General features: G+C 45.7%; 1 pseudogene; it reads left to right on the plus strand.

Moving 5' to 3' along the window:
- The first annotated feature begins 8,352 nt into the window (after window positions 1-8,352).
- On the plus strand, window positions 8,353-9,618 carry LOC112666101 (tubulin alpha-1C chain-like; annotated as a pseudogene).
- The last annotated feature ends 2,919 nt before the right edge of the window (window positions 9,619-12,537 follow it).

Genomic DNA, 12,537 nt, shown 5'->3' on the forward strand with positions numbered 1-12,537 from the left:
CGTCTCCTGAGATCCACGCTTTTGCTGAGCCCTAAAAGATTAAGACTCACGAGTGAGCATTGGCCAATTATATACACATAAGCCTTCTAATAGGGACAAAACCTCAGTCAATATTTTCTCTGAACAACATTTCTCATCAAGATACTGGGGCTTAGTTCAACTAAAAGCTATTATCCTTCAACAGAGACTCTGAACAGGACTCGAGGTGAGGAGTTTACTTAGCTCTCTATGGATTGAGGTCAAAGTTGGCCTGGGCAGTGGATTTTAGCATTGTGCTGGTGGCCAAGGGCTCACGGAGAAGCAGCCCAGAGTGAAGACAGGGCCGAGACAATCATCAGAAATGGAGCCAGAGCAATGAGTCGACCACAGTGTGTTCTCTTCTGGAAAAATGTATCCTCTTAGTCAGTGACAGGGATCCTCCGGAAGGCAACTGAACTTTGGTATCAGAACTTCTGCAAAAAGGGACGCCTGGGTGGCTCAGTGATCAAGCGTCTGCCTTCGGCTCAGGGCATGATTCCAGGGTCCTGGGATCTAGTCCCACATCAGGCTCCATGCATGGAACCTGCTTCTCCCTATGTCTCTGCCTCTCTTTGTGTCTCTCATGAATAAATAAATAAAAATCTTAAAAAAAAAAAAAAAAACACCTCTGCAGAGCCCAGATTCTTCCTAGAGAAACAAGAGGGAATGCTGAGTGCTTTCTCCCAGAAATTCTGCCCCCTGACTCAAGTGCTAGAAAGGTACGTCCAGCCCAGTTGGGGGTATCTCAGAGATTTTCCACAAAATGTAATTCTGAAATTTTAGAATCTTGGAATCATAGCCTCTAAGAATCAATGAATTTCAAAATTCCTCCAGGGCATGGGTCATGTCTTATATTTGCTTCCTCAGCACATAGCACAGACTCTGACACAGTAGAGGTGATGAAATGTTTCTGTAACCTTCCTATATTCATGAGTGTCCTCTAGCCAAGCTGCGGAGTCATATCCAAATAAGTACGGTCCAGCTTCTAAATGAAGATTTTTGAAGAAATCTTTTTAATTTATGTTTCTCAGGAAACCTGATAGGGGCTCCAGTTAGTCATCCTCAAGTACTCATGCCTCTTCTCTCCAGTTTCTCACACCCAGCAACCTCTCCAGATGACATCTCCCCACGCCCCAACCTCTTGGACATTTTTCCTGTATCCCTCCTTAACCTTCATCCCCCAGCCCTTTATTTTTTTAAGATTTTTTATTTATCTATTCATGAGAGACACACACAGAGAAAGGCAGAGACATAGGCAGAGGGAGAAGCAGGCTCCATGCAGGGAGCCCACTGTGGGACTCAATCCCAGGACCCCAGGACCATGACCTGAGCCAAAGACAGATGCTCAACCACTGAGCCACCCAGGTGTCCCTCCCCAGCCCTTTATACCATGTTGCAATTCAGCATCTCCAGCTAAGTCCTTCTCCCCTTCTTCTCTGACAATCTCTCCCTACATTTTCTTGAGATTAAATACAACATCAGCTCTGAGAACAGGGATGGCAACCACTGAACCCATCCTGGATGGGAAGGGAGAAGGTGTCAAAAGTAAAGAAGGCAAATCAGGGTGGCTGGAGGTAAATTTAGCAGAAGACAAAAGACATAGCAGAAAACCCTCACCTCCACTATAGTTTTAGGAAACACCATCCTGCGGGTTGATAAACAAGTGGATACCTAGAACGTCAGAGTCTGGAAGGACCCAGAACACACCTCATTCTTTCCCAATCTACCAGCACCAGGAGTTTTCTCTGTACTGTCCAGGGTTTATCCAGCTGCCACGGGAACACTTCTGGGAACCAGCCACATCCAGAGAGGAGCAGAGCCTGGAACAGGTCCATCCCCTCATGAGCCCTCACACGGTGAAGCTCTCACGAGGCTCAGTCTGGAATGGGAAGCCTCTGGCAAAGCTAACCCCAGAAACTGCTCCAAATGGACCCAACCTGCCACGGAGCTACCTCTCTTCTTCAGGAAATCGCTGAAGAAATGGCAAAGGAAAACCAAGAAGCAAGTCAGGGAAAGAAAGGACGAAGCAGAGAAAGGAGGTACAGGGCTGCCTATGCGGGGGCCTGGGCCCGGGCCCTGAGCGCAGGCTCACCTCTGCAGCCTTTTGGGCAGCGGATCATCCCGGGCTCCTGCCCGTGTCCTGAGGCCGAGGCCGAGGCCTCTCGTCCCTCAGCACCTTGCTGTCACCGTCAAAGGCAAAGGTACTTGCGAATGCTCATTCTCCTGATTTCCCCTCCTCCCCGAGCCCCCATCCCTGTGTACAGAGTCCCAGGCCGGGAAGTGGGTGTCACCTGCCGTGTGCCCGAGTCCCTGCTAGACTCGCACTGAAGGCTGTGTTTTTTTGTTTTTGTTTTTTGTTTTGTTTTGTTTTTTCTGAAGGCTGTGTTTTAACAAGTGCGCCAACGCCACTATATTGTCCCCTGCTCCCCGAGGAGAGAATCTGGCACCGTCTCCGGGTTCCGTGAGCACCTGCTGCTCGCCGGCAGGCTGGATTTCCATGCTCACGAGGGCAGGGCAAGGGGTCACAGGTTTTTCTTGGGCCTCTCCAGCGGCGCCAGGGGCCACAGCGATCTGGCTCTCAGGCCCAGCAACTGGCATATGCTGGGCCGGGGAGTGGATGGTGGTTTGAGCATCTCGGAGGCCGTAAGCGCGCTCCTCCTGTACCGTGCCCCTGGGCAGCCAGCCAGCAGCACCAGCTGCTGTCAGGGAGAAGCTTCTGGCGCGGCCGCCCGCCACCCGGAATGGGAGTGGGGAGACGTGATGTGATTGCACTCTAGATAGGGCGGTGGTTACACAGAAGGAACAGCGCAAACACTTGATGCGATGGCTCTGGGCAGGGCAACGGCTGCAAATAAATAGAACATTTCACTTTTGGTCAAAGGTTAAAGGAATTAATACAGTTTTTGACACAAGAAGAACTGAGGTCTTACCTTGCTAAGTGTACTAAGGTGCCGATGCCAGATGACCTCTGCGGCTCCCTAGCAAGCAAGATGATTCGAGTACCTGCTGTGTGGTGGTCCTTGTGCTATGTGCGAATACCGGGGATCACCCAGAGACGAGCAGGCATATATGAGAAGCTGTTTAGGGGAGTCCCCCATCAGCTAGAGCCCAGGTAAGCATGCCCCTCCATTCCCTGGCTGTGTGTCTTCCTGCACGTTACCAAACGTCTCTGTGCTTCAATTTTCTCATCTTAGAAATAATTTCTGTTTCATAGTTTGTAGGGATTCAGTAACAAAGTACACTTACGGAGCATAGCACATTGTCAGTGCTTAAAAACGAGATGTGACTTAGTAAATTAATTTTTAATAAAGTCCAAGGCAGACTCTAGTTAGTGCCTGTAGTTAGTGCTACACTGTGAGAAATACAGAAGGAAGAGAGACAGTTGCACATGAGAGAAGCAGAGAAGCTGCCCTGATGAGGAGATGCCTCAACTGCAAAATTTATAACACCTGCTCCACTACAAGGTCCTGATAAGGTGTATTCTCGAATTTTCACACTCATTTTAATCTAAAGCATTGGAAGAATGACAGAAATGGCCGCAGGTTTAGAAAAAAAAATTTACCAAAAGTGGAGGTCATTTTAAGAGGCAAAATAATAGTTAATAAAGATCGATTATTAACTCTCGTATATCACGGGATCTAAGACACATGGATATTTTATGCACCACCAAGAAGGAGTAACAGCTGTGAACTGAATAATGAGACAGTGTTTTCATAACAGCAATTGTTTTTTTTTTAATTTTTATTTTTATTTTTATTTTTTTTAATTTTTTTTCATTTATTTATGATAGTCACAGAGAGAGAGAGAGAGAGGCAGAGACATAGGCAGAGAGAGAAGCAGGCTCCATGCACCGGGAGCCTGACATGGGATTCGATCCCGGGTCTCCAGGATCGCGCCCTGGGCCAAAGGCAGGCACTAAACCGCTGCGCCACCCAGGGATCCCCTCATAACAGCAATTGTTAAGATGCATCCTATTTCAGATATGTTTTAAAAGGTGAAAAAAATGAGCATCTGCGAATCAGTGAAGTATTGTATTTGCCATACTCTATACTAATGAGGATGCATTTTAAAAGCATTTTTTGGAAATATCAGAAAGGGAGACAGAACGTAAAGACTGCTAACTCTGGGAAACGAACTAGGGGTGGTAGAAGGGGAGGAGGGCGGGGGGTGGGAGTGAATGGGTGACGGGCACTGGGGGTTATTCTGTATGTTAGTAAATTGAACACCAATAAAAAATAAATTAAAAAAATAAATAAATAAATAAAAGCATTTTTTCATTAAGCCCCTGCAAAAATAGGTACAATAAAATCCATTCAACGGATGAGGACACTGAGGCACAGAGTAGTGAAGTAATTTGTTTAGGGTCCCATAACTAGAGCTGGCAAGCAGATTCAGAGCCACCTGACAGAAATCCCAAGGGCCTATGTGCCATAGTATGCATGAAAGACCTAAAACCCCGAGCACCTGAGTGAGAGAGACAGAGAAGTACATGCAGAATGTAGAGAGCCCTGAATGCTGGGGTTAGGACTGGCCCTCTGCTCCAGGGTCATACACTGAGCCTCGCTGTATGGCAAGGACCTGTTAGGCACTGGGGGGGGGGGGCGGGGGGGCAGCCCCAAGTAAGAAACAGACCAGACCCGTGCCTTGCAGAGCTCATGGCTGAGCAAAGGATCGGCATCTGATGGACCATTCAGGGGGACAGGTGCCAGGCTGAAGGTTTGCAGAGGGTACACCTGGAAGGGAAATTTGACCCAGTGTTGGGAGGTCAGGGAGGGCTTCCCAGAGAAAGTGACATGGTGATCTGAATAATGGATCAGAAAAGGAGAAAGGTGTGGCACCAAGTACCCCATGCGCTCTCCTACAATTTCCCAGCCTCCCTTGCAGCTAGGTTGGAGCCATCTGACCAATTCTGCCAATAGAAGGTAAGAGAAGGTGACCCGTGGCACTTCCAGGCTGAGTCCGTTAAAAGACGGGGACTCCTCCTTTTCCTTTGCACCAGTGACTTAGAGGCCACTTCTCCAGAGGGAAAGGACCACCCGATCCATACTGCACCTCACAGGAATGAGACATAAACTTTAAATGAGTTCAGTGACTGAAATTTAGGGTTTAATTCACTATCACCACATAACGTAACTGATTCTGATTCATTCAATAGGAGGAAATGTTCCATGCAGGGAAAACAGAATGTGAAAAGGCAAGAGCGTGGGAACTTGGAGGAGCTGAGGACTTCCTCCGACTGCAACAGGAGCACAGGGGAGCTGGTGGCATGAGAGGAAGCTAGAGAGATAGGACTGCCTCCCAGGGTGCTGCAGGCCGTGAAGGAAGTCTGGGCGGCTATGGTTCAGAGAATGGATTAAAAGTGGAGTGAGACCAGCTGACCGATGCTGGAGACTTCAAGTTCTGAGAGTGGCATTGAGTGTGACTATAAAGAAACAGACATGAGAAATACCACCACATGGTATTTGAGGTGGGTCAAACTTCCCTCCAAGATCTTGAGATACCAGGACGATGGTGGTGTCCTCAGCAGAAGGGGTCTGACCTGCACATGTTGACACTGAGGTTAAAGGATCATCGTCCCAGGGAATTCAAGGAGCAGGGCCTGGCAGGGCAGATTCAGATTCGGGAGCTAGCCTCTGCTTCCTCCTGGGCTACGATTCCTTCCTGCTTCTCTCTATTCGCAACAGGTTCAGCTAGATGTGCTCTCTACATTAAGACTTCTATGACAGCCTGAGTTTTCCTAAATGCTCTGTAAAGACCAATTAATTGCACTAATTTATCTATCAGCTTTTTCTGGAATGAGCATCTAAGACATAATTAGACAACTGTCGTTAAACCTATGGAACAGCTCCCTGGGAGCAGTCAGCAGTGAAGGGGTATGTTTTCCTTTGTGGCTGCCACCTCAGGTGGCGGTGGGAAAATATAAAGAAACAGGTATAGAGGTGTCGGAGAAGGGAAGGAGGCTCAAAGCTACCACCTGGTGAATTGCTCCCTAGAGAAGAATGTGCTGTGACCCGGTGGTGGCTCCGTGTGCTGGAACGGGCTCCTACCAGCTCAGAAATTAAATATTTAGGATTCTTGCAAGCTGGCTGGTAGCTCAAGGTTGGCCATGGCGAGAGTCAGCACAGAAATCCACAAATGCTACAAGTCAGGGCTCTTCACGAAAGGAGCAGGGAGCCTGTTAACCAGCACATCACTGGTTTATACCGAAGGAAGGTTGCAGGAATGGGAATGTAGGGGTTGGAAAGCCATCTCAGTATCTGGCGCCACCCACTTCTTGGGAGAATAGCCAAGAGCCGTTCTTGATGGCTACCTTTCCCTCATGCTCCAGTTCCAATCGACCAAATACTCTCAATCCCGTCTCCCAGAGACATCTTCGTTATCTGGCACCTGCCCTCTCACCTAGCACTCCTCTCCTTCTCACTATGTTTAGAACATTTCCAGTCTGGACCTTTGCATACTCTGGGGTACTCCTAGAATGTTCTTCCCCCCGTTAGGAGTGATTGGGGTCGGGACGTCTGGGTGGCTCAGTGGTTGAGCATCTACCTTCAGCTCAGGGCGTGATCCTGGAGACCCGGGATCGAGTCCCACGTCGGGCTCCCTGCATGGAGCCTGCTTCTCCCTCTGCCTGTGTCTCTGCCTCTCTCTGTGCGTCTCTCATGAATAAAAAAAAAAAAAAAAATGGAGTGACTGGGATCATCTTATCTTCAGATCTCAACTGTAAAGTTGCTTCTCCTGAAGACCACACCTCCTAAAACAACCCCTCTGGGGTGTCTGGGTGACTCAGATGGTTAAGCGTCTGCCTTCAGAGTAGGTCATGATCTCAGGGTCCTGAGATCAAGTCCCAAATCTGGTTCCCTGTTCAGTGGGAAGTCTGCTTCTCCCTCTCCCTCTGCCTCTCCCCACCACTTCGTGCTCAACCTCCCTCTCTCAAATGAATAAAATATTTTTAAAAAATAAAAAATAAGGGATCCCTGGGTGGCGCAGCAGTTTGGCGCCTGCCTTTGGCCCAGGGCGCGATCCTGGAGACCTGGGATCGAATCCCACGTCGGGCTCCCGGTGCCTGGAGCCTGCTTCTCCCTCTGCCTATGTCTCTGCCTCTCTCTCTCTCTGTGTGACTATCATAAATAAATAAAAATTTAAAAAAAAAATAAAATAAAATAAAAAATAAATAAATAAAAAATAAAACAGCATTCTCTATAGTATTTTTCTTTTTTTCACTTTGTCTCTTTCATAGCACTTTTTACACTTTATCTTGTTGTATGACTCTTTCGTTGACTTTCTAGCAAGTGGGAAACTCCAGGAGGGCAAGCTTGGTTTCTATCCTATTACTCATGCCTCCCATGGAGGCACAGAATTGGAGACCAATAAGTATTTACTGCAGAAACATTGGATAAAGTGGCAAACCCCCCAAATTCTGTAGTTGTGAGTCATACCAACACCCCCTTTTTCAAGGTCTGGTCCTTCTTAAGGCTGGAGGGTGTTGCTATTAAAAATTCAAACCAGGGCGACTGGTGGGTGGCTCAGTCAGTTAAGGAACTGCCTTCAGCTTAGGTCAAGACCCTAGGGTCCTGGGATCAGTCCCACATTGGGGCTCACTGCTCAGCGGGGAGCCTGCTTCTCCCTCTCCACCTTGCTCTCCATCCTATTCATTCTCTCTGTCAAATAAATAAATCAAATATTTTTTTAAAAATTCAAACCAATGGAATTCACAAGACGGATGATCTCGCTGATGCTGTAAGCCATCTCCAGTGGCCAGATGGAAGTAAGGTGATGATGTTTCCTCCCCCAGCTGATATGGGAGGGCATTTCAATGGAGTTTATGGGCCCACCTCTTCCATTGCATTATTTCACAAGTTTCTCTCTTCACCATGACAGTCCAAAGTAAAATCAAAGGGAAGAGTTTTCCTGTCACTGTGACCTTCACTTCTAAGCCTGAAATGATCGCTTTTGACAGTCTCTTCTTTCCCTGAGCCCTCCTGACATCATAGAACACTCAGGACCTTCCTTGGAGGTTTAGAAGGATTGGAGTTTACTAGACTTGGCACCAAGGAAACCATTTGGCTCCTCCTATGTGTTCCGCATCAGCATAAATAAATACCAAAATCACATACATCAACCACCTCAACAGGGAAATGTTCTAAAACAGGAGAATGGCCCTCTTCCCCAGACTCCTTGGTAGTCTGTCAAGTGGGAGAACCTTGTTGCCGTCCCCTTCGCCTACTCCACTCCCAAGGAGCCCTATAAGTCTCAGTCATACATGAGTGTATCTCCATCCACATTAGACAGGTTGGTGTCTAGATCAGCAATGCCTGCTGGGAGCTCTGTTGCCTAGAACATGGCATTCAGCCCAATGGCCAGATGCCAAGTGACAAAACCATTGGGGGAGGAGATGACTCCTTCAACACCTTCTTCAGTGAGACAGGGGCTGGCAAGCATGTGCCCAGGGAAGGGTTTGTAGACCTGGAACCCACGGTCATTGATGAAGTTTGCACTGGCACCTACTCAGGCTCTTCCACCCTGAGTAGCTCATCACAAGCAAGGAAGATACTGCCAATAACTATGCCCAAGGGCATTACACCATTGACAAGATCATTGATCTTGTCTTGGGCCAAATTAGGAAGCTTGGTTGACCAGCACTTGGTTCTTCAAGGCTTTTTGGTTTTCCACAGCTTTTGGAGTGGGAACTGGTCCCAGGCTTAACACCGTGCTGATGGAACATCTCTCTGTCAAACATGGCAAGAAGTCCAAGCTGGAGTTCTCCATTTAGCCAGGCCCCCAGATTTCTATAGCTGGATTCGAGCCCTACAACTCCATCCTCACTACCCACACACCCTGGAGCACTCTGACTGTGCCTTCACAATAGACAACAAGGCTATCCATGACATCTGTCATAGAAACGTCACTATTGAACACCCAACCTGCACCAACCTTAACTACCTTATTAGCCAGACTGTGTTTTCCATCACTGCTTCCCTCAGATTTGACGGAGCCCTGAATATTGCTCTGATGGAATTCCACATGAAACTGGTGCCCTATCCCTGCATCCACTTTCCTCTGGCCACATATGCCCCTGTCATCTCTGCTGAGAAAGCCTACCATGAACAGCTTACTGTAGCAGAGATCACCAATGCGTGCTTTGAACCAGCCAACCAGATGGTGAAGTGTGACCCTTGTCATGGTAAATATATGGCCTGCTGCCTGTTGTACCATGGCAACATGGTTCCCAAAGATGTCGATGCTGCCATTGTCACCATCAAGACCAAGTGTACCATCCAGTTTGTGGACTGGTGTCCCACTGGCTTAAAAGTGGGCATTAATTGCCAGTCTTCCACTGTGGTACCTGGTGAAGACCTGGCCAAAGTACAGAGAGTTGTGTGCATGCTGAGCAACACCACAGCCATTGCTGAGGCCTGGGATTGCCTGGACCACAAGTTTGACCTAATGTGTGCCGAGCATGCCTTTGTTCACTAGTATGTGGATAACAGCATGGAGGAAGGAGAGTTTTCTGAGGCCTGTGAGGACACAGCTGCCTTAGAGAAGGATTATGAAGAGTTTGGATCAGATAGTGCTGAGGGAGAGGATGAGGGTAAAGAGTATTAACCTGTCTATGATTTTAAACTCTGTTGTCTTGGGACTGTCTTATTTCTGTTGTGGAAGCTGTCTGTTGTGGCCCTAACTTGTCAATAAAAATTATGTTTCTATCTTTAATTAATTAATTAATTAATTAATTAAAATAAAACAGGAGAATGCAGGGATTACTGACTGACTCTTCTCAAGAACTAAAGCCATATCTCACGGTGGGGTTGGGGACAGGGATACAAAGCAGTGTAGCCAACAGAGCCTATGGTGACCTCCAATGACCTCCACCTCCTGGTATTCATATCTTGTATAGTTCTCTCCCAATGTGGATGGAAACCGTGACTTGTTTCTAACCAAAAGAATATGGAAGATATGAAGGGAATTTGCTGATTTGAGATCCTAAATCAATTTGAGTTCATCAAAGGATGTATTATCCTCAGTGGGTCTACTTTAACTGCACAAATGGCCTAAAAACAGAGACTTCACCCCCCTCAAGGCAAGAGATTCTCCACACTGGCTTGATGAAGTACTATGGTGAAGAAGCCCATATAGTAAGGAACTGTGAACATTCCCTAGGACCTGAGAACAGCCTCCAGGCCACAGCCAGCAAACACCTGGGGCCTTTAGTCACATAACCTCAAGAAAATAGGCAACAACTTCAGCCACAGCACACGAATGAGCTTGGAAGTGGGTTCTTCCCCAACTGAGGCTCCAGATGAGAATGCAACCAAAAAAAAAAAAAAAATACCCACTTGATTACAATCTTGTAAGACACTGAGTGGAAGACCCAGTTAAAATGTGCCCAGATCCAATGCACAGAAACTTTGAGATACTATTTGTTGTTTTAACCCATTAAGTATGTGGTAATTTGTTATGCAACAATAGACAATTCACACAGGCAGTGACAAGAGCTAATCCCATGAAATAGTAACTAGAGATTCATTAATACCCACCGTCTGTAATGTCCTGCTTGTTAGTCCTGCTGTGGGTCATTTCTGATCCCAGACAAAGCATTTCAGGTGTTCCCTAGGATGTAAACTTGGTCATTCACTTGAGCACCCCCTATGTACCAGGCACTGTTAGGGACTGAGGATTCAAAGAGACTATGATATTATCTTTCTTTCAAGGAGCTTACAGACCAGGTGGAGAGATAATGTAAGTCACTGCTTGATCAGCACATGTTTACAGAGGGATGACAGTGTGGCAGGCATTGTGCTAAGTACTGTGGCCAGAGAAGGAAAAGGGTCCGCTCAACTTGAAGTGTCATCCAGATTATAAGGAACTGGAGGCAGCTTCTAATGGCTGACAAGAGTCAATTGTTAAAATTTCCATGACCCAATTGTTTAACACAGTCATAATTAGAAGTTAAATTATTTAAACTTACAAATTAAATAAATTATATTTTTTAAAGGTAATAAATACCCAAAACTCATCATATCCTAATTGTTTTTCTACATTTTACTTCTATCTATGCTCTTGAAGTTGCAGGCAACTATTATATATGTGGGGTGGAAATGCTATATAGTGGTGTGCTAGTATGTGTGTCTTCCAAACTCCACATTTAGTGATTTTTGCAATGGCAGCTGCAAATACACACAGCCATAGTGTGTGTATTTATGCCACAGAAATTGGCAAACATTACAGATTTGAGCTTGATTTACTGCCTTGTTGATACTCTAAGCCCTAGGCCTTAAGAAAGTGATGGAGAAATGTTAACAATGCAGCAAACATTAAGTGTGTCATGTGCTATAGCCATTACATTTAAGATGAACAAAAAAATCAAGGAAACATTCTTCCAGTATCCAAAAACTGTTGTGTAATTCAGCAAAGGAGTCATTCATGTCATTGACAATCAAGTGAAGTTTTGACACACATCTTAAAACTCACTTTCATTTTATTTATTAATGTAAATGAAAATATCAACCAAAGTTCATCACAGAACTACACTTGCTCATCATGAAAGACCTCTTTACTGAATCAGAAAGTGATCAAATATATATTCATAGTCTAATGGTGTCAAATCGTGGTTGAATTGCAACCAAAAATTGGCTAAGATAAGAGTCAGAATGAAAGCATTCTGTGAGTCAATGACCATATGAAATTTATAAGAAAGAGTATTGGGGATCTCTGGGTGGCTCGCAGTTTAGCACCTGCCTTTGGCCCAGGACATGATCCTGGAGTCCTGGGATCGAGTCCCACATCAGGCTCCCTGCACGGAGCCTGCTTCTCTCTCTGCCTGTGTCTCTGCCTCTCTCTATGTGTCTCTCATGAATAAATAAATGAAGTATTTTTTTAAAAAAGAGTATTGTGTTATTCTTATGTAATAATAAGTGTGTTTTTGACACATATCCTTTATACCAGTACAATATAATAAATCTACTTATGTAAAGAAGATGTGGTATATATATACAATGGAATATTACTCAGCCATCAGAAAGGATGAATACCCACCATTTACCTGGACGTGGATGAAACTGGAGGGTATCATGCTGAGTGAAATAAGTCAATTGGAGAAAGACAATTATCATATGGTTTCACTCATATGTGGAATATAAGAAATAGTGAAAGGGCCTATAAGGGAAAGGAGGGAAACTGAGTGGGGAAACTGTAGAGAGGAAGACAAACCATGAGAGACTCCTAACTCTGGGAAACAAACAAAGGGTTGCAGAAGGGAAGGTGGGGGTGATGAGGGTAACAGGGTGATGGGCACTAAGGAGGGCACGTGATGAGATGAGCACTGGGTATTATACTATATGTTGGCAAATTGAATTTAAATAAAATATTAAAAAATAATAAAATAAAATAAATCTAGTAATGTATATATGTGCCTACATTTTTTTTCTGAAGAGCTGGTTGCGAACTTCCATTTACACATCACCTGGCGGAGACAGACACAGATGTCTATCAGTGAATTCAAAGTAATCATCAAAGTATGAATGA

This window comes from Canis lupus, chromosome 20 (assembly GCF_003254725.2).
Source record: "Canis lupus dingo isolate Sandy chromosome 20, ASM325472v2, whole genome shotgun sequence".
In the NCBI taxonomy this organism is placed as follows: domain Eukaryota; kingdom Metazoa; phylum Chordata; class Mammalia; order Carnivora; family Canidae; genus Canis; species Canis lupus.